Genomic DNA, 25345 nt, shown 5'->3' with positions numbered 1-25345 from the left:
CTATTAAGTTAGGACATTATTCCCTGGTTCTTTTTCCAAGGTGTCTCATGTATCTGAAAATTGTATAATGCACTCCTCTCAGCATTTACAAAGGTAGCCCATATCTCCAACAGCAAGAAATGAAAAAAGGGTTTCTCACCTGACTTCAGAGTCCAGGAAAATATTATAGTTTAAAGAACATAAAGACTAGTGACAAAACACAGGCAAGACTACAACGATGAGAACTGCTTAGAAAATACTGCAAATGAAACTTCCTGCAGGCATCTTCTGTTAATTCACTGCAAATATGGGTCTTTTTCTAAGCTGAGGCCACACTCTAAAAAACCCAACCCCCATTCCATTCATCTCCAAAAATGCAATTAAAGCTTAATGTTAATTCAGATTATTTTCCTATTCAAGACAGAGCTATGAGGATTACAGTCAGTTTTAACACTTGTCAGGAAAATATGGTTCCTTCCACTTTGCAGACAGGCAATTAACGTTCAGGAGCAGCACTGAAATTAGAAACTATCTAGAGGCCATTTTAGGTCAAGAAAGTTTTGCCATTGATGTTAATGCACCAAGCTATAACGTATTCTCCAGTATCGTGCCCTTTCCTATTTTTCCCAAACTTTGGGTGAACCATTAAATTGAAGCCTGCCCTGTAAATCCCATAAGCTATTAATGTAGTTCCCTTAGCTGGAAGATAGATTAATGACCTGAGACTTCTGTAGAATATTTGCTACTTCAGTGCAAATTAATATCATATTTTATCCTCATTTTATACCCACATCCAGTACTTCCTTCTGCAAAGGATACCAGAAGGACCTGATTATTTAAATGCCAAGATTCTAAATCTTATCTTCAAAATTTTAATCAAGCTGTTAAACATGAGTCTTAAATTGCTGCATTTCCATTTTTCATACTTCTCTCACCTCATTTTTTATGATAAGAACAAAGAAAAAATTAAGCACACAGATGTGTTTAGGAGGGCTTTTTTAACACTAATGAAGTTTTTAAAATGCTTTATGTTTTTCAGGACTCTGTTCTCCTCCACACCTTGGGCTGGGACTAAATAAAAATGTCTGTCATTCCAACCAGGTCTAAGTTCTCCATTTTAAAATGGGTAGTTTTAAATTTTCTAGGTATCATATGCTATCCTGGCAACAATGATTTTGTCCACAGTCTTTTTTTTTTTTTTTTTTTTTTTTTAAATTAAATTACCAATTCTTCTTCCACTGCCTAAAAGAACATTGTTTACTAAACACATTTCTCTGATGATGAATGCAATTTCTGGAGAAAGTAAAATCATGAAAACGGCTTCAGACACATGTTTAGTTCTAGAAAACTCAGGTCAGGTCTCCTTTCTGTAGGAAATAAAATTTATAGCAAAGTCTCCAGTTCCTCAGGCAAGCACATCAGACTATTAAAAGAAATAAAAGAAGTGGCAGTGGGAAAAAGAGGAAGTTGTTTTCTCTTACTATTCGTTCTTGCGATCATTTTAAAAGGTTTGGTCTTTATTTGTAAACAGTAAAACTAGGTTGAAACTTTAAACTTACAGCAACATTTTTATTTCTATACTTCAAATCTTCAATAATAATATTACTAATAATAAAAGGGAAAATGTTATGAAAATCACAGAAAACAAACAGCAGTTTGGAGTGAAATTATACATTATATTTTCTGTCTATATTTGCTATTATAAAAAAACACTTTCTATGAAGAAAACATAGTAACTTCACAAAGTTTTTACTGTTGAATTCTTACACTGTTTTGGTGCCAGCATTAGGTATCAAATCATAGGCACATCACAAATTTAAAACAGACTTGCAAACACATTCACTTACACTTGATCAATCTGCCTTGTAAACTTCATTAGTTGGTATTGGGGATTGATGTGGTCAAAACACTTTTGGGGAGCCCACTTCAGACACTCACCCCTCTCTTGATTAGAAATATCCTTTATATCCAGTTTTAACATATTTAGAACTCACATTTGTAGGGGACCTACAAGGAGCATCTCATTCAACTGGCTGACCACTTCAGGCCTGACCAAAAGGTAAAATATGTTGTTAAAGGTATTCTCTAAAGGGACATTCCACACCACAGAACATCATGCACCCTGTATGAATTGGGGGAATTACTCAGGAAGGGGCTGATTGCAGCTCAGGGATGGGCTGGCTACCAGTCAGTGGGTGGTGGGTAACTATTTGTCTTTTAGGTTTTATCTCTCTCTCCCCCTCTCTCTCTCCTCGTATTCTTTTTATTACTATTATTGTTATATTTATATAACATAAATAACATATATTTCAATTATGAAATTGTCCTTATCTCAACATAAGTTTTACTTTTTCCCCCCCTGATTCTCATTCCCATCCCACTTGAGGCAGGGTGGGGAGTAAGTGAGCAGCTGTGTGGGACTCAGTTGCCAGCTGGGGTTAAGCCACAACACCCCCATAAAATTCTATGCAGACACTGCTGTCTGTTGTTACTGGTTCATTGGTGCCTGAGCAGCTAAGCCTTTTGGCAGGGAAAATCAGAATGCACTTGACTCCACTCTGCTGTAGCCAGCATGCTTCCAGTGCCCAACATAATTATTTTAATGCCAGGTCGAGTACCACTGCACTGCAGCACTGCCATACTTTGTCTCAGCAAGGAAGAGAGCAAGTTAAAGAACTACACCTCCACTCAAAACTTCCCCTTCTTTTGTCCTAGAGGTAACACTACAAGCAGCACCAACAGAAAGAAATATAAATAAATAAATTGACAGTAGTATTGCCTCTGAGATTTCAGTAATTCTAACTATTATAATCCAAATAAATTCAATAATTGGAAGACTCAACAGAAGCTTTCATAAAAAACACTGCGACCCAAGACTGAGACCCTATCTAAAATACTGACAAGGGGAAGAAAAGGGAAATTCATTTAACCAAAATCCAGAGGAAAAAAATACAATATCTTAGTTTCAACCTTGATTTAATAATTGAAACATCATGTTCCCTAACACTACACGTGACATGCTGTGGCATGACTTCACTGATGTGCCAAACTCAAGACAATTGCCTGGTTTAGATGTTATTAGTCTGCTGACACCCTGTCTGTCTCAATTCTGCCATTTCCAAGTAGAGATAAAGTCACAGCTCTAAACCATGGTGTGGATACCCACGCATTGCACTTGTCTTTCCAGTGGAGCCTTCCCAACAGATCAGTTAACAAAGGCCAATCCCATTTGGCTGGTATCATTCTCTTGAAATGTAAACTGTTTGAGAAGATAAATTATTGTTACTACATGCATAGCACCTGTCATATTTTACCCACTGAAATGTGTATAAAATACATTTCCAGTGACTGTCAGGGAAGGAAGGATTGGTGTTGGCTGCCACTAGTGATAAGTCCCTTCCTCCAGCCTTTTGCCTGAGTTGTGCAAAGCCCTCATGAAGACTTATCCACATCCTTTATCAGACTTGAGGAAAACCTCAACCTGGGCTCTCAGGTACTTGCCAAAAATTCTTTCAACTTTAACCTGTGAAATAGATGTTGTCTTTCGACTGTTGGCAATTAGCTCAGTGTGAGAGGATGACAAGGAGTCATCTGGGCTCTTGTTCAGTAATGATACTGCTGCTCTCAGTTTGTCAACCAGCCAGGGACAAACAGTTTGTTGTGCAAGTGTTATCATTTTACCGAGCAGATCCCCAGTGCCACACTACAGCTGGCAAACAGCAGAAACAGAAGTAGCTCCATTAAAAGTGTGTGCTGCACTCCAGCCTTCCATGGGACACACTTGCCACATCCGTCATCTTTTCTCTGGCTTCCCCACACTCACTCTGGCTTTTCCACATCCCCACATTTGCCACCACCACCTTAAGAGTACCAAGTTTGAAGGTTTTCAGCCTACTGAAGAAAAAACATGGTTAGCATTCACACAGTGAGAAAGCTGTCTTTTCCAAAATGTTACATTTAAGATTTATTCAGAATCATAATGGAATGAGACCTCAGCTGAGAAAAGGGAGAAGATGAAGTTAATTAAAGTGCTGTCCAGCTGGAACTTGAAAATTCTTCAATCAAGGAAATATATCATACTCTGCCTCTTCCAATGTACATTGAAAAATGGCAACTGCTGTGGATTTAATTAAAACTTAGACTTAGTTTTTAGTTAATACTCTACTTGATCCATTATTATTCAGTCAAGATGCAAAGTTACGACCCTCATAATGAAAAAGAATGTTTTCCTACATTCTGATAACTTGTGTGATTTTTTTTGTTGGTTTTGAATATCTTATAATACCTGGGGAAAGCTGGAGAACAGAAAGGTTAGTAGCTCAGCTGGTTTAAGTTGGCTTTTCCATTTAGTCTAAAGGTGGAGGATTTTGCTTTCTCTGATTTGCTCAATAAGTTTTCATTGTTTCTCAACCACAGATTTGAAGTTAAAATGTTATATTAAGAGACAGATACTCAAAGATTGCACAAAACTTTCTGCATCAAAGCCCATAATTCACATTTCTTCACTAGCAGGGAACCGTGCTGCAGCTAAACAAGCCCACCTGGAAGCAGCAAGGTACTTAATTTTAATCTTGCTGTGGTTTCTTCATCACCTACAGAATCCAAATCCCAGCTCACCAAATACACTTGTATATAATTTTAAGAAGAGTCAAACACATTTCTTCTCCCAGCTTCAAGCACAACAACAATTCAGAGGTCTTTTGGTATCAAGAACAGTAACATTAATACCAGCATCTCTCAGCTGCAGTGCCACCTTATGAATAAAGGATGAATTCAAAATCACTGCAGGGGTGGATATCTCCACCTGCAGTTGTTCTGTCAGCAGGGCAGACTGCTCCAAGCTGGTCCCATGCTCCAATGGCATAGATCCAACCCTGGTGGGCTTTGCACGTTTGCATACAGTCTCACACTAACAGGGTTCTGCTGATTTCAGAGGCCTTTTGGGGAGCTTGGAAAAGATGGGATGGTACATGACCCATGTTAATAAGATGTTCCAGACATTAGCTGATCTCATCCTGGTATCTGCATTGCCCTCTCAAGTACAGGCATGCTGAGGAGCCAAAATCACACCATATCAATCAGTTTTCACCATCTGAACATGCTCCCTCCTACCCTCTGTGCTGATAGAGTAGACTCACTTTGCAAACTGGAAAGAAATCCTTCTGGCCTAATTGATAAAAAAAATCTATGAGCTAAAGCCACTGCTTCAGTAGTATCATGTTAAATGGTACAACAACCACATTACAGACGTACAGCCTGCCTTCAGTGACCAGCATTCAGCAGCAGAGGAATCTTTACCCTCCTAACATAACTGCCCACCCAAACTCATACAGAGATGCTGTGGTTCCTCCTGTAGTCTCTCGTGGCATTCACATTCTCTGGACAGAGAGACATAATTCTGTCTCTCAGAAGCACAGAAAGAAGAAAAGAAAACAATCTTTATCTCTGCTCCTTTGTTTTCTCCATGTGGAATTTGGCATGGAGATTGTTTACCTGAAGTGATTGCTGGATTGGATTCTGGTGAAGGTTGTTTGGGTTCAATGCTCAATCGGATCCAGCTGTGGCTCGGACTCTCAGCAGAGAGTCACGAGTTTGTTAGTTGTTGATAGGTAAGTAAGAAGTATGTATGTAGAATAGGATAGTCTCTCTTTAAAGAGTATATTAATGTAATATAATATAGTTTTAATAAAGCTATCATTCAGCTTTCTGATCTGGAGCCAGACATCATCATTTCTTCCATGTTGGGGATGCTTTTTTTACTATAGTCTCTGTTTGGGCAGTGCAGAGCAGGAACAATCACCGAGTCTCCTGAATCAATATAAAAAACAAGGAAGGTTTTTAAAAATATGCATACAAAGAAAACTGAAGTTAAGGTAAAAATGTACACTTTAACCTGAAGACACAAATAACATAACCAAATAGATTTAAGGCTTGTAAGAATGGGATAGATGAAAGAAAACTTGTATCCAGGAATTATCTGAGTTCCCACTGGGTGGTTGTGTAAGTACCATCCTTTCAAGGTGTAATTTGCAACCGCGGCAACCCAGTTCTTTTTAAAGGGGGCAGGGTTGGAAAATAAGGCCTTCCCTCCCCACAGCCTGAGATAATCATCACAAAATAGCATAGGTTTAGGCAGGGAAACACATCTGGTAGGAAGGAGTCGAGGACAGGCTGAGGAGGTTGCAGAAGGGTTAGGGTCAGGCAGGTGAGAAAAGGAAAATGCTCTCTGATGCCTACACACCTGCAACATGCACCACTGCTCACTTACAGGGTCTGTTTAATTTTAAATCTTTGTTGTATGATTAACCTAAGGGTTTAATAAATTAAAATGTAGTTAGAAAAAATAGGAATAAGAATAAAATAGTCCTAAAAGAGGTTTCCCTCCATAAGCATTAGGATAGAAATGGGGAAAGATAACAGCTGCTGCTCTCTGTGACTTCCTGTCCCAGTCTCCGCCTTAGCATTTACAAATTTATGTCACATCAAAGATTCATAGAATATGGATTTAGATGCAAGAAAATTCTACCCAGATTTTAGATAGACTATATTCTTCATATTAAAGGTTTTAGTATTTGTGCTTTTCATTGTTTCATATCCTTTGCAAAATGAAAGGAGAAAACCTCACAATACTTCCTTGAATAAAAATATATTTGATGTTTTCTGTCCTGTACACAAGCTCACATAATGAAAGAATTTTCAACACAAATTAATCCCCCAGTTTAACTTAAAATATGGTGGATAAATCTACAAAAAGCCCTATACAGTATTGATATACTTCTATTCAACTTTTAAAAATGTGTTTCCATGTGTCTAGAATAAAACAGAAAAATAAAAGACTCACTACATCCATCAATGTTACAAAAAAAAAAAAAAAAAAGAAGAACAACAACTACAAAATCCATTAAGTGTGGGAACTGAAATGAACAAATTAGTATTCCTGGAATTATTTTTTCACATTCACAGTAGTGCAGAAAAACTAAATTTAAGGCAATGTGATTGAGACATGTCATTTGCATACCTCCTTCTAAAGCAAGGTGTAGTTCTGACAAGTACATGTGGCATAAGAGAAAAGAAAATGTTGTAACACTTATTCAGCAAGACCCCAGGAAAATCCACACAGAAAAACACTTTTCTCTCTAAATTGTCTACTGCAGCCTTTGAATTTTCAGTACACTTATTTCATGTTAGTCTGTTTTAATCGACAAAAATCAATTCACTGCCTGTTTTAGAGACCCCAGAGGCACACTCTGATCTGTGGTGGTGAAGCCTCACCACCAGGCTGCAGGAAGCAGGGATCAGGCAGCAGTGCAGCCTCTGCATTCAGGGCATGCAAAGAGCAGAGTCAGGGCATCCACAGCAATTCACAGTGGTGTGGATTTGAATGAAGAATCACCATGGAAAGCCTGAAAAATTTGTTCCATCACACACGCACTCACCACTCACACTTGTATGAGTCTGAATATCCACCACAAACATTTGCCAAGTGTCTAGACAAGCATTTCTGGTGGTGTTAGCTGAGTAAATTTGCAGTGAGTTTGCACAGACTACAACAGAGCTGTGAACAGCAGCCTAGAGAAGGCCAAATAAGATGAACAAATCTGAACAGATTCATCAGACATGGAGTCAGTTCCCATCTTTAGGGTAACACAGTGTGTCAGGCACATCCGCGCAAGAAAATGCTTCAAAAAAAGAACAAGACACGAAAAAATTATGTCTGTACACAACACTGTGCAAGCCAATACATTAGGATAATGGCAGGTTCAAGCCCTACTTGCTCCAGTTTCCCATTCCTCATTGAATTCAGTAGCTTGAAGGGATAGACAATACCATGTGGAAGAAATAGGCAAATTAAAAGGATAACATGGGGAAAGTAAGGAGAAGAGAGATGACCAAGGGAACAACTTTTGCCAATTCACTGACCTTGGTATATTTTGTTGTATTTTTAAAAGATAATTTTTCCCTTTAGAAATACTCATCATTGGCCACATGCCTAGATGACTCAAAAAGAAGACACATGGGCTCTCAACAGACAGGGAGATTTAACACATTGTCATTGTTCTGTGGAATTTATTTCAGATAATGAATATTGCAGAACAGAATTCTTTTCCTTTGGTCCAAATATTACAGAAAATATTTAGCTTAAACTAGTCTGCTAATGTATTCTCATAACTGTGTATCTTTGACAGTAACATTAGCAGCTAAAAATCCACAAAATAAACAATATAGGGAAAACTAGGTCATCAGTCATACTATGGAATGAAAAATGCAATCAGAGCTACTTTTAATAAACGCTCACACAGCATTTCTGCACTTCAGTGTTTCTTTTACAGAAGATTTGACGTTGCTGAGTATTCAATGTTGAATTTTTATTTCCGAAAGAAGTTATAAATTAAGCAGCCTATTGTGCTTAGAGTAAGGTTATGATCACTGTACTATATGTCAAGTCATTCTTTCAGACTTTGTGCTAAAAATACAACTTTGTGAAAATCCCTGCTACTGCTAACAACCCCATGAAGTTCTTTGAAGTGCAGTGTGGCTGTCAAATGTGTCAGCTGGTGAGGGAGCCTCTCATGGTGCTGAAGAATTAAATATTTGATTTGTGAGTCAGGAAAAGTGGAATAGAGACGTGCTGACACAGAATTGAGCAGGTTCAATAGCCTGATCACCAGTTCTTTAGCTGGGTACGCAAATGTCAGATGCCAGAAGTAGATCAAAGTGCCCCAGGGTGCCGTGAGCTCTGTGTGGCACATTTGGAGCCATTAGAGAGTCTGTCCCTGCACTGCACTGCACATGGAAGTCTGCAGAACAGAGGCCAAAATGCTGGAGGAGGCACTAAGGGAGAAGCACAATGGGACAAGTGTTCGAGAAGACACTCTGAGCAAACCAAATCAGTCAGAGAGGCTTGTGATTTGAGCCATCCTGCAAGACCTTAGGTTGAATGGAGCATCTCTGGCACACCCAGCCACAATTTGCAGTTCTGCTGTTTGGGGAGGATGTCTCACAGCCTCTCCCCAGAAATATGGTCTTTATAGGGTGCAAGAACATGACCTCAAATGCTGGGCGTCAGGGCCAGTTCCTACTGCTATGCATTATATGCAACATTTGAACCCTCCAATGACAACCCTGTTATGTTAACCACTGCCCAAAATACTGTGAAGCCCCCACTCCAAATCCAAAAATACTGTTATCACTCACATATCTTTGATTGTGCTAAGTGTTTTTTTTCAGTATATTTAAAAAAAAAGGAAGAACATGAAGAACATTTAGTCTTTTTCATTATCAAATTATAACTCTGCCTCCTAATTAGGGACTGCAAAATAAAGTCATGTCATTGGACTTTGAGTTCACTTCTTCTTTTGCAACATAATGCAATACATTTTTAGTTTCTTCATCTTAAAGTCATAAAAGTAGCTGCTGTCACTCTACTTACAAAAACCAGATTTCTCTTCTTATTCCCACCGTCAAGATACTTCAAGGCTTTTTCAAGCTGATTCTGAGCAAGTGTAGAAATTATTATTGTTTTAATGTAATGGTTTAGCTCTTAAAAATCCAACATATTTATTTGAAGGAAATAAAACAGAATGTTTTTACTTCTCTTTCTAATATCTGAGTATTAAAAGTATTGCTGTATGCTTTAGTTCTCCAAGGTTCAAATCTCACTGAAAGTTTCTTATATTTTTCATTTATTTTTTACATTTATATATAAATATGAATCTCTCTACGAGATTACTCCCAGCTTCTAATAGAAAGTAACTGTAAGTGAAGACTTGCATGTGCTATTTTCCTCAAAATCACTTTGCCATGTTATTCCACTTGATGTACATGTGTTTGGTACATTATTTTTGGTATTAACATAAGACTGCTACCTTTGTGAGCAGCTCTATGATAGAAGATTTAATGAGAATTGCTAAAGATGAAAAATGAAGCACTGAATTTCATGAAATTGTAAATCCTACCACAATTAATTTGAAGATGCACATTCCAAGCATGTGCCAAGACACAAACCCATGTGAATGAAAGAGAAAGCATCCATCTTCTTTTAACACTGCCTAGATTTTACATCACAGCCCTAATGTTGTTTAAACAAAATTTTAATAGTTGACTATTGAAAGGGTAAGTTTGCTTTGTTTAAAATTAGACATACACCCAAGGAAATTTGAGGGAAATTACTGGCCTGTAGGGTTAGGCAGGAAGAGCATTGGTCACAACCTCAGTAATGCTTGGATGTTTGTGAAAGTCACAAAAAATACTCAGAGTTTTTAGAAAGAAGAATTCCTGTACAGGTGCACAGATTATAATCTTGCAATTAGTTCCACTGATCTTTCAATTCATATGAACAGTAACTTCCAAAGAACTATAGAAATAATGAAGACATGATGAAGTGCAAATAGGGAAAGTATGCCAAACCTCAGCCTGAGGTGGCTGGCAAGCTATAAAAACATTTTTACATGCTTAAACTAGCAGGAGAGTTGCATAATTGATTGAAAATTACAGAGAAAATAAACTTTCATTTTCATGGAAAATGTAATTTTGTGCCCAGGGGGCTTTATTCAGAAAGCTCCTTTGGTCTTGAAGTACTCCACTCCAGACAATTCATGTCCAGGAGCAGGACTATCTGCTCTGTGCCCTGCCCAAGCTAGAAGTCTTGTCAGCTCATTAACCTGAGCTCTGTGTCACATGAAAGCAGTGACCTGGCCTTCTGATCTGAGCAAGCCTCCCCAGACCAGTGGCACAGCCTCATGTTCCCAATCTAGGCATGCTTCCCTCACACCAAGCTGCCTCCTCTTCAGCCGGATCTGACCCGAGAAAACAAATGAGCCTTCACTGCTGAGCCTTTTAAAGGATTTTCACATTCCCATGGATTATAGAAAGACACAGCTTATTTGGATGCCCATTTGGAGCATTTCCTCAAAGAGGAATCTTACTGTGCTTCAGTCCTGTTGCAATTCATCAATGTTAATTTTTTTAAACTGGTGTCCACTGTATTTATTTGTTGACTTTTTCAATATTTACAGAGAATGTAATGATCCACTAATAGTTCATTAAGTAGTTCATTTATCTTTTTACAAACCAAACTAGGAAATCTCTAGGAAGCATGTCCAGTAGGCCAAGGGAGGTAATTCTCCCCCTCTTACTCTTCTTTCATGAGACCCCCCCCCAGAGTACTGAATCCAGCTCTAGAATCCCCAGCATAAGGATGTGGACCTGTTAGAGAGAGCCAGAGGAGGCCATGAAGATGATCACAGGGTTGGAGAACCTCTGCTATCATCACAGGCTGAGAGGTGGGGTTGTTCATTCTGAAGAAGGTTCCAGGAGACCTTGCAGCAGTCTTCCAGTACCTACAGGAAAGGTGGAGAGGAACTTTTCACAAGGGCATGCAGTGATATGATACAGGAGAATGGCTTTAAGATGAAAGAGGTTTAGGTCAGATGTGAGGAATACATTCTTTAATGCGAAGGTGGTGAGGCATTTCAACAAGTTACCCAGAGCAACCTGGACTAGTGAAAGGTATCCTGCCCATAGCAGAGGAGTTGGAAGTAGATAATCTTTAAGGTCCCCTCCAACCCAGACCATTCAATGATTCTATGTTCTCCAAACTGTTTTACAGTTTTACGAGAGCTCATAGCCAGACATTTATGACCTGCAGGTCAGTATGCAGGATCAGTGTTTTCAAAATTCCTCAATTCCCTATATTTCCAAGAGAAAAACACTTTTTTTAAAACCACAAGTGCAATCTAGCCACTGTACCTAGAGCCTGCAGGGCAAGTGGCTTTTTGGAACACAGATCCTGAACTGCCCCTGTGCTAGGTTGTCCCTGTGGTTCCCTTTTCCCTGGCCCCTCTTCTTGCCACCCCCAGTTCATGGCCAGAACAACGAGGTCTCAGCCCTCCTGAGGGAGACTGAATGATATTGCAACACAAACAAATATTAGCAGCAAGACTCTTGAAACCCTATGAAAGGGAAACAAAGGAAGACTGTTCACACCATTACCCCTCTCTGTACTGTCACACAGTGAACCTAAGTCACTGTTCCTTACTTCTTCATAAGCCTCCAGGTTTTCTGGTAGCAGTCTTTGACTGGGTTGGGCCAGCAGCTGCTCCTGGACAAGTTCTAACTAACCCCAATAGAATCAGCCACATTTTTCCAGCTTTACCCAGATATTACAGATAAGGACTATGCAGAGTGTTGGTGCAAGGCAAGGCAGACATTTTAAGATTATAGTAATATATATATTCAGAACTTCAGAGTAATCACGTTCACATACTGATGAAGGTAATATATATATATTTTAGTTTGACTAAAGAGGTGATAAGATTTTTCAAGGAAGAGCCAGAGATAATTAAAATGCTTTGAGATTAATTATTGCTTTTATTTTATGGATTTTTACTGATTTGTAAAGTTGGATGTGATAAAATAGCTTCAGAACACTGTATTGAAATAGAAAAAGAAAATACAATACTTTTTCAAGGCTCTCCCTTTTCTGGTAATTTTTTGTTGAATTCAGCAGAAGTTAATTAGAAATATCAGGATTTTTTTCCGGGGGTGGGGGAAGTATTTGTTTTAGGAAATAAAAAAAAAAATTTGCTCTAATACCACATTTGTTTAGAAAGGAAATTTCATGCCTCTGTTTCTTAATGATTAGAGCACATATAACTAATAGTAACCATTCTTATATAAGCGGTTAGGGGGAAAATAATCAAAAAGACCCCATATATGTTACTATTTGATCTTTTAAGATTCTTATTTCAGATATTTTAAACTGTATGCCACAGACATGTATATTTTATCCCATATGAAGCAGAAATTCTCACCTAGACCCAATTAAGAATTGCATCTGAGTGCACATAGTAATGTTCCCTCAACACCATATCCATCCCAGCTTGTACCTGGAAAGCCAAGGGGACACTGTGAGGCCAGCAGCAAACTACAGAGTGCCAGGGAATGGGTGCCTTTGCTATTTCTTGCTCCCACATGCTCAGAGATCAGCGGCACTTTTGAGGGCTGACATTAACAAGAATTAGCCTCAAAATTATTAATTATTTTTTTCCTTCTATTTTCCAGAATGATTCTGCACTGTGGTCTTATACACACAAATATATGCCTTCATGGTGTGGAGTTTGTTTGTGGAGTCCAGGAAACACTCACTCTGGCTTAATGAGGGAAAGAGGAGTAAAGAGCTCCATTTTGTCATCCTCTGTCACACTGGTGTTTACTTTATTCTGCAAGTGCTTCAGCTGGGGCCAACAAATCTGCACGTACAGAGCAGAGCACTAATTGGGTTATATAAGATTAAATAAGGGTGGCAGATCCAGGTCACACCAAAGGTAAAAATATTTTTTCAGAAAAAGTAGATACCATAAAAAAGTAGATACCATAAAATAAGAAAAGATAATACATATTTGACAAAATTTGGGAGGAAGAGACAAGCCTTGCCGACAAATAAGAGGTACCAAAGACTATTGATGCCACAAGGTCCATGGCTGGAAGCTCTCCATCTCAGTGGGAGCACTGAGACAACCAGAACAACCTGCCACAAAGTCACTACCTGAGGAAGTACCACCCTCATTGATTTCTTTGATTTAGAAATTATTCCAGTGCTCTAGTCAGCCAGATAATCGTTTTACAAAAAGAATTATTAGTATCAGAACTTCTGCAGCTCTGAAATGTCCCTCAGCAAGCAAACTAACTCTTCCACCCACTCAGTACGCCCCCACTTGTGAATTGCAATTAGCATTGCAAATGTCTTTCCCTTTTCAGAACTATTGATTGTGCTATTAAATAGCAGTAGAGAGTTTAAATGCTTGCGAATCTGCTTTAGCTTTCATTCTCTGTTATCTATCTACCTACCAAACTATCTATCAATTATCTGTCTAACTATCAGAAAAAAAATCCAATTCTATACAGGTACTGCCATGACACAACCATTGCGCATCCTTCTATTTTTGGGCAATATATATAATACTATAGTATTGCCACTCACCTTTCAAAAGCTTTATTTAACACGGTGTAAATTTCTTCCCACTATTCTGGGGAAATATTCCCATTGTACATCCTCCTGAGCATACCCTAGACCAAACTTTTATGACTAGTTAAAAGAAATAGTATTAGGCCAGTTCATATTCTGTGTGTCTCTTTGTTTTTTCTGCTTAATACCTCACTTTATTTAAACCTGAATATAATGAGTATATATGGATGTGTTGGTTATAAGGAGGAGAAAGAAAGTGAGATATTCAACAAATAGTTGCTCTTATATGCAGACATTGCTTTTAAAGGTGAACAGAAGGCTGTATTATGACCAACAGGAGTTCAGAAAATTGCCATTGTGGGCAGTGAGCAAAACGCCACATTGGTATGAGTGCTCTTAATACACCTTGTGCAACACTGTTATAAACCCAGCAATTTACCACACACTGCAAGATGATTGCAAACATCCTCTGTAATCCTGTGCAGGCCTTGTGGTGGAGCTGAGAGTTGAAGCAGAAAGACTAAGAAGTATTAGAACTCTGAGGGAGAGGTTGAGCTGGAGCCTCTCTCTACCACGCCTATGCTCCACATCACAACCTCCTCAATTAAGAAAAATAAGGTAAAGTAGTAAATACCTGAAAAAAACCCTGAAAAATATAGAGGTGAAAACCCTCTCCCTTTTGAGAGGAATGGTGGGCTCCATATGCTGACTAGAGCCAATCTGCTGCTCCTTGTCATCTTTGAAAGGTCATGGGAATCAGGAGAGGTGTCTGAGAATTGGAAGTAGCAAAAGCCACCCTTGTCTTCAAAAATGGAAAGAAGGAGAACTCAGGGAGCTACCAACCAGTCAGGTCAGCCTCAGCTCAGTCCCTGGAATGGTGATGGAGCAGAGAGGAAAGTGGTGGATTTTGGTTATCTCAACTTAAACAGGGTTTTCAACACTGTCTCTCACAATATCCTGATAGACAAACTCAGGAAGTGCGGACAGTGATGTGGGTTGAGAACTGGCTCAATGGCTGATCCCAGAGGATCATGATCCATGGCCAAAGGTCTAATTGGAAGCCTGTCATTAGTGGTGCCCCGCAAGGTTCAATACTGGGCCCAGTACTATTTAACTTATTCATCAGTGACTTGGGGCAGAGGCCTCCTCAGCGAGTTCACTGAAGACACAGAGCTGGGAGGAGTGGCCAAAACCCCCGAGAGCTGGGCAGCCCTTCAGAAGGGAGACAGGCTGGAGAGATGGGCAGAGGAATGGTCTGGAATTCAGAAAAGGCAAATGCGGGGCCCTGCACTGGGGAAGGACAAGCCCAGGCACCAGCACAGGCTGGGGGTGACCTGCTGGAAAGCAGCTCTGCAGAGAAGGGCCGGGGGGTCCTGGTGGACAGTGAGCTGTCCATGAGCCAGCAGTGCCCTGGGGCCAAGATAGACAATGGCATCCTGGGGTGCATCAGGGAGAGCATTGCCAGCGGGTCAGGGAGGTGATCCTGCCCCTCCACCCAGCCCCAGTGAGGCATGTCTGGAGTGCTGTGTCTTGCCTCAGGTCAAGAGAGACACAGAGCTCCTGAAGTGGGTCCAGCAGAGAGCAACAAATACAATTAAGGGGCTGGAGAACCTCTCTTATGAGACTGAGGGAGCTGGGCCTGTTCAGCCCTGAGAAGAGGCAGCTGAGCAGGGACCTCATCAGAGTCTGTAAGTACTTGAAAGGAGGGTGTCAAGAGGAGCCAGGCTCTTCCCAGGATTGGCAAGCTTAGGACAAGAGGCAACAGGCAGAGACTGATGCACAGCTGTGATACTTTGTTATTTTACGGTTTGTTCTTCTGTAGTATGTTTTAATATTCCTTGTTATAAGTTTGTAGTGGTTCAGTCTCTATACCCCATTTGGCTTCCCTAATGGTGCAGTCCTGAGTTGTTTACCACAGTTTTCCCTGCCAAAATGTATGTCAATCCACATGTCAATCCACCTGTACACCTCCCTTTTTCCCTGGTCTCACCCTTGTCTGTCAAAGATAGCACACTCCTTTGGTTCTGGAGTGCTTCCTGTCTTTCATCCCTTCCTCGAAGCAGAATTGGATTGTAGGGTTTGCTGCCTCCCCATGTTGGCTTCTACTGGGGAGACCTTACCCTGCACCCCTCCCCTAATGTGCTCCAATTGGTCAAAGGTTGTGTTCTCCCCGTGTTCCCTCTACCCTATTAAAAAAAAAAAACCTTTCATGTTCAGACTTGTCACTTGCTCTGCCTCACTTCAAGATTAAATCTTTGGAGACTCAGACAAGTGTCCCTCCCTTATTCCTTTGCCTTGGTTTCCTTGTGCCCTGTGCCTCTGCTGTGCTACCCACGCCACAGCAATCACCACCACCCGCAGCAGTCTGGGCAGAGACTCAGGAGCGGCCATGTGCGTGTCGGCCCTGCGGCCACAAGCGGGACAGTGAGCCGGCCAACCTCCATCCCGTGGCCACTGAGAGCCAGATGCACACAGCAGGTTCCACCTCAGTATGTGGAAGAATTTCTTCCCTGTGCAGTGACCAAGCACTGGCACAGATTGCCCAGAGAGGTCATGGAGTCTCCCTCACTGGAGATGTTCAAGAACCATCTGGACAGAATCCTGTGCCATGTGCTCTGTAATGGCCCTGCTTGAGCAGGGAGGTGGGACCAAATGACCTCCCAGCCTTTCCGATTCTATGATTCTGTGAGATTGCTGTACCACCACAAAAAGGTTCACAAAGTCTGTTTCCAGGAAGGGAGGAGACAGAAAACTGCAATTCTAACAACTTCTGACACTAGAGATTGAGCAGGGTATGGAAAATCAACACATCAGAAGGGCTTTGTTTATTTCAGTCACAGACAAACTCCAAGAAGGCTTCATTTGCATTTGCACAAACAGCAAAGTGTGCTACAGTAAGCTTTTCTAAATTGATTAGCTGGAGGAGGGGAAAGAAGACCTTCCTAGCAAGCTGCTTTGAAGATTCATTTGTAAGCAGGGGAGGAATGTGATGAGTGATCCTATGAGGTGATCCAGAGGAGGGGCGTCCGTGCTGCTCCCGAAGACTCTACCTTGGGAGAGCCCACTGAGCTAATCCTCAGCTGCAGATACCAAGGCAGTTTTTCCTGAAGTGCTTGGGGAAGAGATGAGTTTTTGACACAAGTTTACCATGCTTAATTAGATGCTTTCATAGAAGCAGCTCCATCTCTGTAATCAAGAGCTTTTCTCTTTGTTTTCCTGTTTTGATTTTAAGCTTGTCTAGCCACAGTATTTTGACAAATTTAGAGTGCATCAGCATTAGGGATGTAATACATTCAAGTGATGTTGCAGACAAGCCGTATGCAAACTGAGACAAGTCTGGGAATCCATGGGGTCATGGTGTAATGCTAGGAACAAAGGAAAAAACTTCATGGGGAGGGATTATTCACTGATTTCTGACACAGAGTTTCAAGCTGTGAGCATCAGCTGCTTTGAAGACATCTCACATCATCACATGTGTCTCTTCTGATACAACACTAGGTAACCCTGTCTTCCAGGTGTAAAGTACTCAGCTTGCTTATTGACTGCACAGTGGTAAATTCTCCATTAAAGCTGGTTTCTAGCTGTATCTCAGAAACTGAATGTTCATTTAAGTGAAAAGTCACCTGAAACCATTGCTACTGAGCAATCAGACCTTATATGGGAAAGTCTGCGCAAGTCATCAGACAGATTGCAATAAGGTATCTCAGAGGGGAAAGATAAAAGCCCAACTACTGTTGGCTTGGCAAAAAATGTTCTCACAGGAACATCTTGATCCACAAACACTGCCATTCTTAGAAACAGACCAGCTTTAGGCATGGTTTCTAAGATTCAGAGGAGTCTGGGGACTAGACAAACATCCCTTCTTGAAAACAAGAATTTAAATTGTTTGCTGAACTGAGATGGACCAATCAACCCAGGCCAGAAGAGTGTAATCCCCCAAGAAAACTGCCGTGCATACAGTTGGTCTTCATGACAAGAAGGGTAGCTTGAACTTGTGGCTCCTGCATGCCAACAAACTTTGGTAAGTAATTAGCTCAAGACCATTAGTTTCTTAATTGGTTAGCTATTCCTTCCTTCCTATATCTGCAAATGAGAGGGTAAATTTTCCTGTGATAGGAAACTCAGCTAATAATGTTATATCCTAAGGAGAGTAGTTTCAAAGTGTTTGTTTTTCTCTTGAGACCTGATGAAACAAAATCTAATTGTTTTTATCTCTATGAGTTCAGGAACTCAATGACCTTTTTATCTACGTATGTGAAAGTAAGACCATTACCCAGGCAGGTGGTCCCACACCATTGCATCTCTAATCTGTAACTTTTCATTGGAACTACATTTTACCACTCTAGTTCCAGAACCTCTAGGTGAGCCTCATGTTTCAATCAAGGTAATTTCCAGCTAGTGATAATTTTTATCCTCCTAATAATTTTTATTCTCCTACTTTTACACTGATATGTAGAAATTGTGATGAAAGATTAGGAAAAAAATCTGTTAGTGTTCAATTGCTTCCTTTTTTTATAGCAAGCTTATTACATTAAGCAAAAAAGATATTAAACTGCCACACTGACATCGAACAGCAAGTTGAATTAGATTTGCTTTTTGAAAAAAGAGTCAGCAGAAATGAATTTATATTTCCTTAAATGTTGCATATGTGCAAATATTCTTAGTGTTCAGTAAGCAGGCAGTTCAGTAAACCTACAGCACACTATAAAACCTCAGCAGAATCTGAATGGGAATATCACAGAAAAAGGAGTTATGGGTGCAAAATATGCTTGGACAGAAATCACCATTTCCGTGTACAATTACATAGTTTAGTACATCTGATTTTTCATGCAATTAGTAAATTAGATCAGGATGTCCTAAGTTTATTTTTTCAGCAATCTGCAAAATATTAAAAGCAATAATATAACAAATCCAGACATTTATATTGAAGTGCCTATGGGGAAAGTTGCCATATTTCAGGCTTACTAAGGACTTTATTGCCAAATACCAAATTATAGGACTCTGACATAAAATGAATCCTTTTAGTGCAGCTGTGTTTATTTTAGTACAGAGTATGCCTACATTTGTGCTTTAGTTCAAATCATGAACGTGCTTTTGAAGGCAGATTGTGCAGTTGCTGCCACTTAGTATGCTTTGATTCATATGATGGAAAGGCCTCAGAGGATACTTCTACAATTAACCGGATTCTTTTCAAGTTAAATCAAACTGGAGGATGGGATTGAGGAACACATTTACTGTCTTCCAGCTGTTATGACCATTTTGTCCTTTGGACAAGAGCAGAGCTAGTTTGGCGTAAAACTCACCTGAAATGGGAAAAAAATTGTCCTCAATGAGTCCTCAACACCAGCTGGATCTCTTCCTATGGCACATAGCTTCTTGCACGTATAGGTACAGCCTCCAGAGACCTACAATAAGCACCGAAAATTCCTTTCCATTCTTCATAAGGAAAAAAATCCCAAACTCAGTGTACAGTGGGTTTCCTGGCAAGTGCTTTTGAGCCTCTGATGTACAAGTGAGATCATAAATTATCTAACTACTAAACCACAGAGAAATTTAATGTGATCTTTCCCAAATAGCAATTAACCTAATATTATCCTACAAAAACAACAATGACATTTCAAACCAGGCTGGTGTATGTCATTAGAATAAATTGCTTATGTCACATCTTATTCACTGGCTTGCATGAAAGCCCCCAGAACCAAATATCTCCCTTTTGTCTTTATTTTAGACTGCAAGGCCACTGGCTTAGGGACCACAAGATTGTGATATAAGAGTGGAAATCCCCTTTTTGTTCATGACTTGGGCTTGCTGTTGTTTATCAATTCAGCAACATCACCTCTCTGTGTATGCTCTTCACAAAAGGTAAGCGTATTGGTCCACACATTTGGCAATTAGGGATTTCCATCTGTAGTTAAGTTCTGCACTCTTACTGAAGTGCCTCTCAAGGACAGTCAGTCTCAGTATACAAAACCTCCTACAACAGATAATGGCATTAACTTCAATGACAAGTACCTAGATTTGTTAAAATATCTTAAATTTAAATTTGAAATCAAACCATAAAAGTTGTACAGGACATTTTAAGTCAAGTATAAGCTCTGCTTCTATGACCTTAGACTTATCTATATCATTTGGTGATTTTATTTATTTTGCTTGAGGATCATAAATAACAGGAGTTACAGCTAGTTTCCTTGCAGCCAGATAATGATTACTGCTCCCAAAGATGGAGTTCAAGCGAATGTCACCCCTTAATCCTGTATCCCCTCAGGCAAGTTTAGTTGTTAACACAGTCTCAAACAAGTGCAAAGTAATATATAACACATACAAATTGCATAGTTATGTAATTATGCAAATGACACTTGCATGAAATATGTCATCCATAAGAGAAAAAATACCACTAAGCCTTGTGGAAAAGAGTTTCCTGCTTTTAGAAGAGCTAAATTTAGATGTCTAATCTAAACACCAAGGCAGCCATTATCTGATTCTGTTTATGATCAAAGCAGGGAATGATTGTACCTGTCTCTGCTGAGGAACAACATAATTTTCATAGTGGGTGGAAGCCAGTGATATGCTAGGAGGGATTTGGAAATATATGAGCTGAATGGCAAAGTCTTTGATTCTGAATGGAAACAGAAGGACATCCTGGCACATCAGAGCCAGGAGTTTTCTACCAGCCAGGACTTTGAGGACATGCTGTGTAGACCATATTCAAGTCCTTGCCCAGACATAGTAGATCCACTTTTATATCTTGCCAACAGACATGTTTCACAGGCTTTTCTGGATTTGATACAAGGATAGAACCAGTCTAGGGTTTCCTGAGTTCCCATTGGCTGCATTTTTATAAGGCTGTGACCTGTTACTCAAATTTGACACTGGAAATGTACAGTTCACTTTGATTTTATATGTGTGTGTCATAGCAAGCCTTAAAAGGATGACACTGGGGTGCCCTAGCAAAGCCCACCACACCAATACAATCCTCTGTGGTATCTGTAAAGCAGCAGGGTGAATTCCACTTTAATGCCAGGGCCAACCTGGGAGCTGTAATCCAAGAACCTCTCTGTAAGAGGCGTTTTTCACCAGGCAGCAGCACAGGACTGACCCTAGGAAGTTGTAGGAAAGTGAGAAGCAAATGGTAAAATGGAACATCTGAACATGGAAGGTCCTCCCAGGAGTTCTTTAGAATAACAAAGCTGAGGCAGGACTTCTGCCTGTCTGTCATTTAACTTAAATCATAGCTATTCCCTGACAACACAAGATCAATTTGTAATGCTTTGGAGATTCAGTGTGTATTTGCTTTGCTTGCTTTCTCTTTATTTGGAGAATATAAATGAGGATAGGAAAAAAGACAAAATTTTCAGAGAAAATCTTGTTCCCAAGGCAGAGAGCAAGCAACTGGAATAAAAAAGCCTTTTCTTGATAAGGGATAGGGTGTTATTACAGAGCCATGAACAAAGCAGCACTATGTAAACTGAACTTAAGAGAGTCTGATGGGCCAGTCAGGTATATAAACATGTAGACATCAGAAATCTGCTTACACAGAAACAGAAGTGATGGGATTGAAAAACTTTCCAGAGAATGCATTATTGCTGCAAGGCAGGTACAGATTTTAATCCAGACTGAGAAAACTGCCTGCACTTTTGGTTTTCCAATGAAGGAACCTGCTGGTGACAAAGCAGGAGTTATTTCAAGCCTAGACATGTAGATGCAGGGAGCAGAAGAAGTTGCTTATGAGGGGTAGGTGAAATTGCCAAAGAACATTAGGACTGGTTGGGAGTTATGGCTGAAATAAGTAGATGTGGGACAACTGAACAATCACACCCCATGAGGAAAATTGATCATGCTCATCTTACAGAAAAGACTCATATACTGTGGAATGACTTCACCTTTTTTATAAAGTGCAAAATGTTCACACAGTAACAGAAGATCCCAAGACATACATTATCTACAGCAAGAGTGAAAAGCTTAGACCACTTTATCACTATACTGCAAGAGAACTTGGTATATTCTGTGTAGAGAGACTTCATGATGAATACTTAACATCTTTTGAAAGATGCAGTGTCAAAACCACAAGAACTTCTAGGAAAAAAATAGAGAGGTTCATGGAAATGTCTGTTAAACTTTCTAGTTCTGCTAAGTGGATAAAGTGTAAGGAGAGCCTTATTTATACAGAGAAACCATAACAGGTGCAAAGCTAGCTTTCAGTAGAAGGGAGAAAAAATATATCTCAGTGAGGGACCAGGAAAAAAGGCAAGAGAAAATAATTTAAGACTCATCCACAGAGTATAAGAAGAAACTAAATTATGAAGATCTGTGCAGCTAAACTCCAAAACTCAACACCTTTTGCTATTCTGAAGATGAAACTTGAACAACAGGTGCTGCAAATCCTGTCAGCCTCTGTAGTGGTTTTTTGAGGTGGGCAGATGGGCCCATTATAAAATCATCAGCTTGCACACAGCATTTCAGTCCAGTTCAGTTATGACCAGTGTGTCTATTCCCATGTTTCAGTTCCCACTTATTTCCTTTGCAGTGAATGGAGCACAAACACAGGGACACAGCAATTAAATTGTCATTCACAAAGGCTGAAATTGAAACACAGCTTTCCAACAGGGGCATCTAGGCCTGTATTTACATTATTACTAGATCCTTCACTTTTTCCTTTTCAGTGGTTTTACAGTTGCCTAATAATTAGATATTCAGTTAACTGTCCAAAAACCTCCCGGAAAAATGATGTGAAAAAGAAAAAAATAAATGAGAAAGTGGTGCATCTGTCTGAGGAAATGCAGAGAAAGCCAAATTCCATCTGTCTGCAGTCATCTGCCTGGACATAGGATGTAGATTGTCTGAAAGCCACACACTTGCAGAGTAGGTAGAGCTGCACATCAATTTGCATACGAGAGCTGAGCACGTTAGTTTGCCACCAAGAAAATGTTTGGTGTTCCAGCCTTTTGGCTAGCCCTGCCTCATGGCCCATCAGCCCTGGCCATAGGAGAACTTGCCCAATGTTGCTGTTGGCAGATTAAATTTATTCCTGAAATCTATCCCAGCAAACCACCAAAATTATCTTAGTTTCTTAAGCTATAATTAGATGTTTCATTCTCCTTGCACTGATCTTCTGCTTTTGAGCAAATTTTGCCTTTATTGCTAGATGGGAATGGTCTTCCCCATATGTAACAGGTTTTCATTAATCATTTTTACTAGTGTCCTTTCAAAATTACAGGCCCCAGTATATCTCCAATTAACACCTGGTGAGAGTTGTTTTAAAATCTGTTTCTGCATGCAAGAATTGACTGGCCAAGGAGGACAAAGATACTGGCTCTGCCATACAAGTAAAAGTTGGCAGGTCAGGTCCAGAGTGAATAACAACTGCATCCTTCATTCTAGGCAGGGAAGGGAAGGACAGGAAACACAGGCACAGTGAAATTGAAGGGCAGATAGGGAAAAAGACACATGGAGAAAGGACAGATGATCCTGAGGTTCATAAACCCTTCTGTGTATATTGAGGCTTAGCAGCATTTAGGCAGAAGCAGGAGCTCATTTTATTTTAAAACATGCTATCTTGGCATTACAGAAATAGACTGGTCTCTGACTGGCATTACATTAATCAGCCTCGCTATCATTGCTATAACAAAACTCATCTCTGTAGCTACATAGGGAATGGCTACAGCTATGCAGAATATGGCTGCAGCAGAGCGTGGTCAGGGAGTGCTGCAGCAGCTGATTTTCTAACAGCAGTAGAGCCATGCCTGTATTTATCCATCCTGCTGAGCTCTGTGCCCTGCTCCTCAGAAAAGTGGCCTTGGCCATATCCCAACATGACAGATCTATCAAAAGATCTGCTTCTTGGTGACACTGCTGCACATAATACCAGGTGCAGAACTAGAGATGATATCAAGGGGTTGCTCAGTTATCTTTGCTTGCTCAAAGTCTGTAAAATAACAATGATGAAACTAATTAATTGGAGGCAATTAGTGCATGTATCTGAACAAGGAAGAAAATTTTAAAAATTAAACAGATAGACTTTGGATATGGTTGTATCTTTTTTCTACCTTGTCATGATAATTTCCGTTGAGTTACACATTTGACATCATAGGAAGAATTCAGTTTGATCTGAAGACATTTACACGTAGGCATTCACAGACAAATGCCTAAACTCTATTTTTAGATAGTAAATGCTAAGGAGCTCCTTAGGAAGAGTTCATTTGGACACCTGCCTGGGATTCAGATGCCTAAACACAGACAACCCATGCTGTTTGGGTGCTGCAGAGATCCCTGGACCAGTCCCTAGCACATGCTCCAGGGACTTCTCCCGGACCCCTCTGGTAATATCCAGTCTTGAGCAGATATCTGGGGTACAAAGGGGCACCTCAGAGGGCCCTCAGAACTGTGGGAACTGTCCATAATGGCCCTGCTGAAATTATTTTGACTGTCTTGTGTTCAAAAAATAACGGGATGTGGTACTCAGTGGCACAGTCTAGTTGAGCTTTGGTCAAGGGTTGAACTTGATGGTACCAGAGGTTTTTTCAACCTAATTGATTCTGCTGTTCCGTGATCTAAAATAATTTTCCGTATTTGTTTCTATGAACATATAGCAAGGTTTTATGCTTAAATGTGCATATAAATGATGCTCCTGAAAGTAGATGGCCTCTGTCAGCTGAAGTTCCAGTTATGTAAATAAGGCAATTTCCTGTATTTTTATTAAATCCATGAACTTTTCCTTTGTTCAAAAAAAAAAAAAAAAAAAAAAAAGGCAGCAAACAGAACCAAACAAAAACCCCAAAGAAATCTGTCTTTGCACACAATTTGTTTGTATTTCTGAGTTTTATAAATGAGCTCGCAACATTTGTCTCCATTAAGTTTTTAGTTCAGATCAGGAATGCACTTCCAAAACGAAATCTCTCCGTTTTTCCCAATTACCATGCCTTGCTTTTCTTCTTGATCTACACTCTCATTCTATGTTTCAGAATCACTAAACTGGGATTGTAGACATGATGGGGGATTAAAAATTCAGTAACTGGAGAAACATTTAACTCCTGTTTTTCAAAAGCTGTGGTGTAACTAGGAACTAAGAAAGTAGTAAGCAGAAAGACCTTCAAAAGTAGAAAGAACCTTCAGAATAAAATACAAGTTTACTTAATGGTTTCTGTAAAGGGAATCACTAGCAAGCACAGTAGAGAATCAAGCAAGCAAACATCCCGATTAATACATTGTATGAATCATGAAATATTAATGAATAAATAATGCATAGCACCTTAGTAGCTTTTCTTGGCAGAGCTGTGAACTACGTGATCAATGGAACAGGATATAAATACAAAACATTGATTTTAATCAGGCTTTTGAAACATTCTGAAATATTCTTACATTCATTGGTTTGGACATACTCGGTACCGTGCTCTATCTACCTGT

The 25345-nt window shown here is 39.8% G+C and overlaps 2 long non-coding RNA genes across 9 annotated transcripts in view; one reads left to right on the top strand and one right to left on the bottom strand.

Annotated features, from left to right (window-relative positions):
- LOC137468309 (uncharacterized) overlaps positions 1 to 25345 on the bottom strand; it is a 405810-nt gene that overhangs the window by 230253 nt on the left and 150212 nt on the right. The window lies entirely within an intron of this gene.
- Positions 16506 to 25345, top strand: part of LOC137468310 (uncharacterized) — a 29079-nt gene continuing 20239 nt past the window's right edge. For both annotated transcript variants that reach the window (XR_010995867.1, XR_010995866.1), the window contains exon 1: positions 16506 to 17966. This is a non-coding gene — a long non-coding RNA (uncharacterized lncRNA). The remainder of the gene's footprint in view (positions 17967 to 25345) is intronic.

This window comes from Anomalospiza imberbis, chromosome 2 (assembly GCF_031753505.1).
Source record: "Anomalospiza imberbis isolate Cuckoo-Finch-1a 21T00152 chromosome 2, ASM3175350v1, whole genome shotgun sequence".
NCBI lineage: Eukaryota > Metazoa > Chordata > Aves > Passeriformes > Viduidae > Anomalospiza > Anomalospiza imberbis.
The sequence above is the reverse complement of the archived record's forward strand: the minus strand, read 5'-3'. Positions and strand labels throughout refer to the sequence as shown.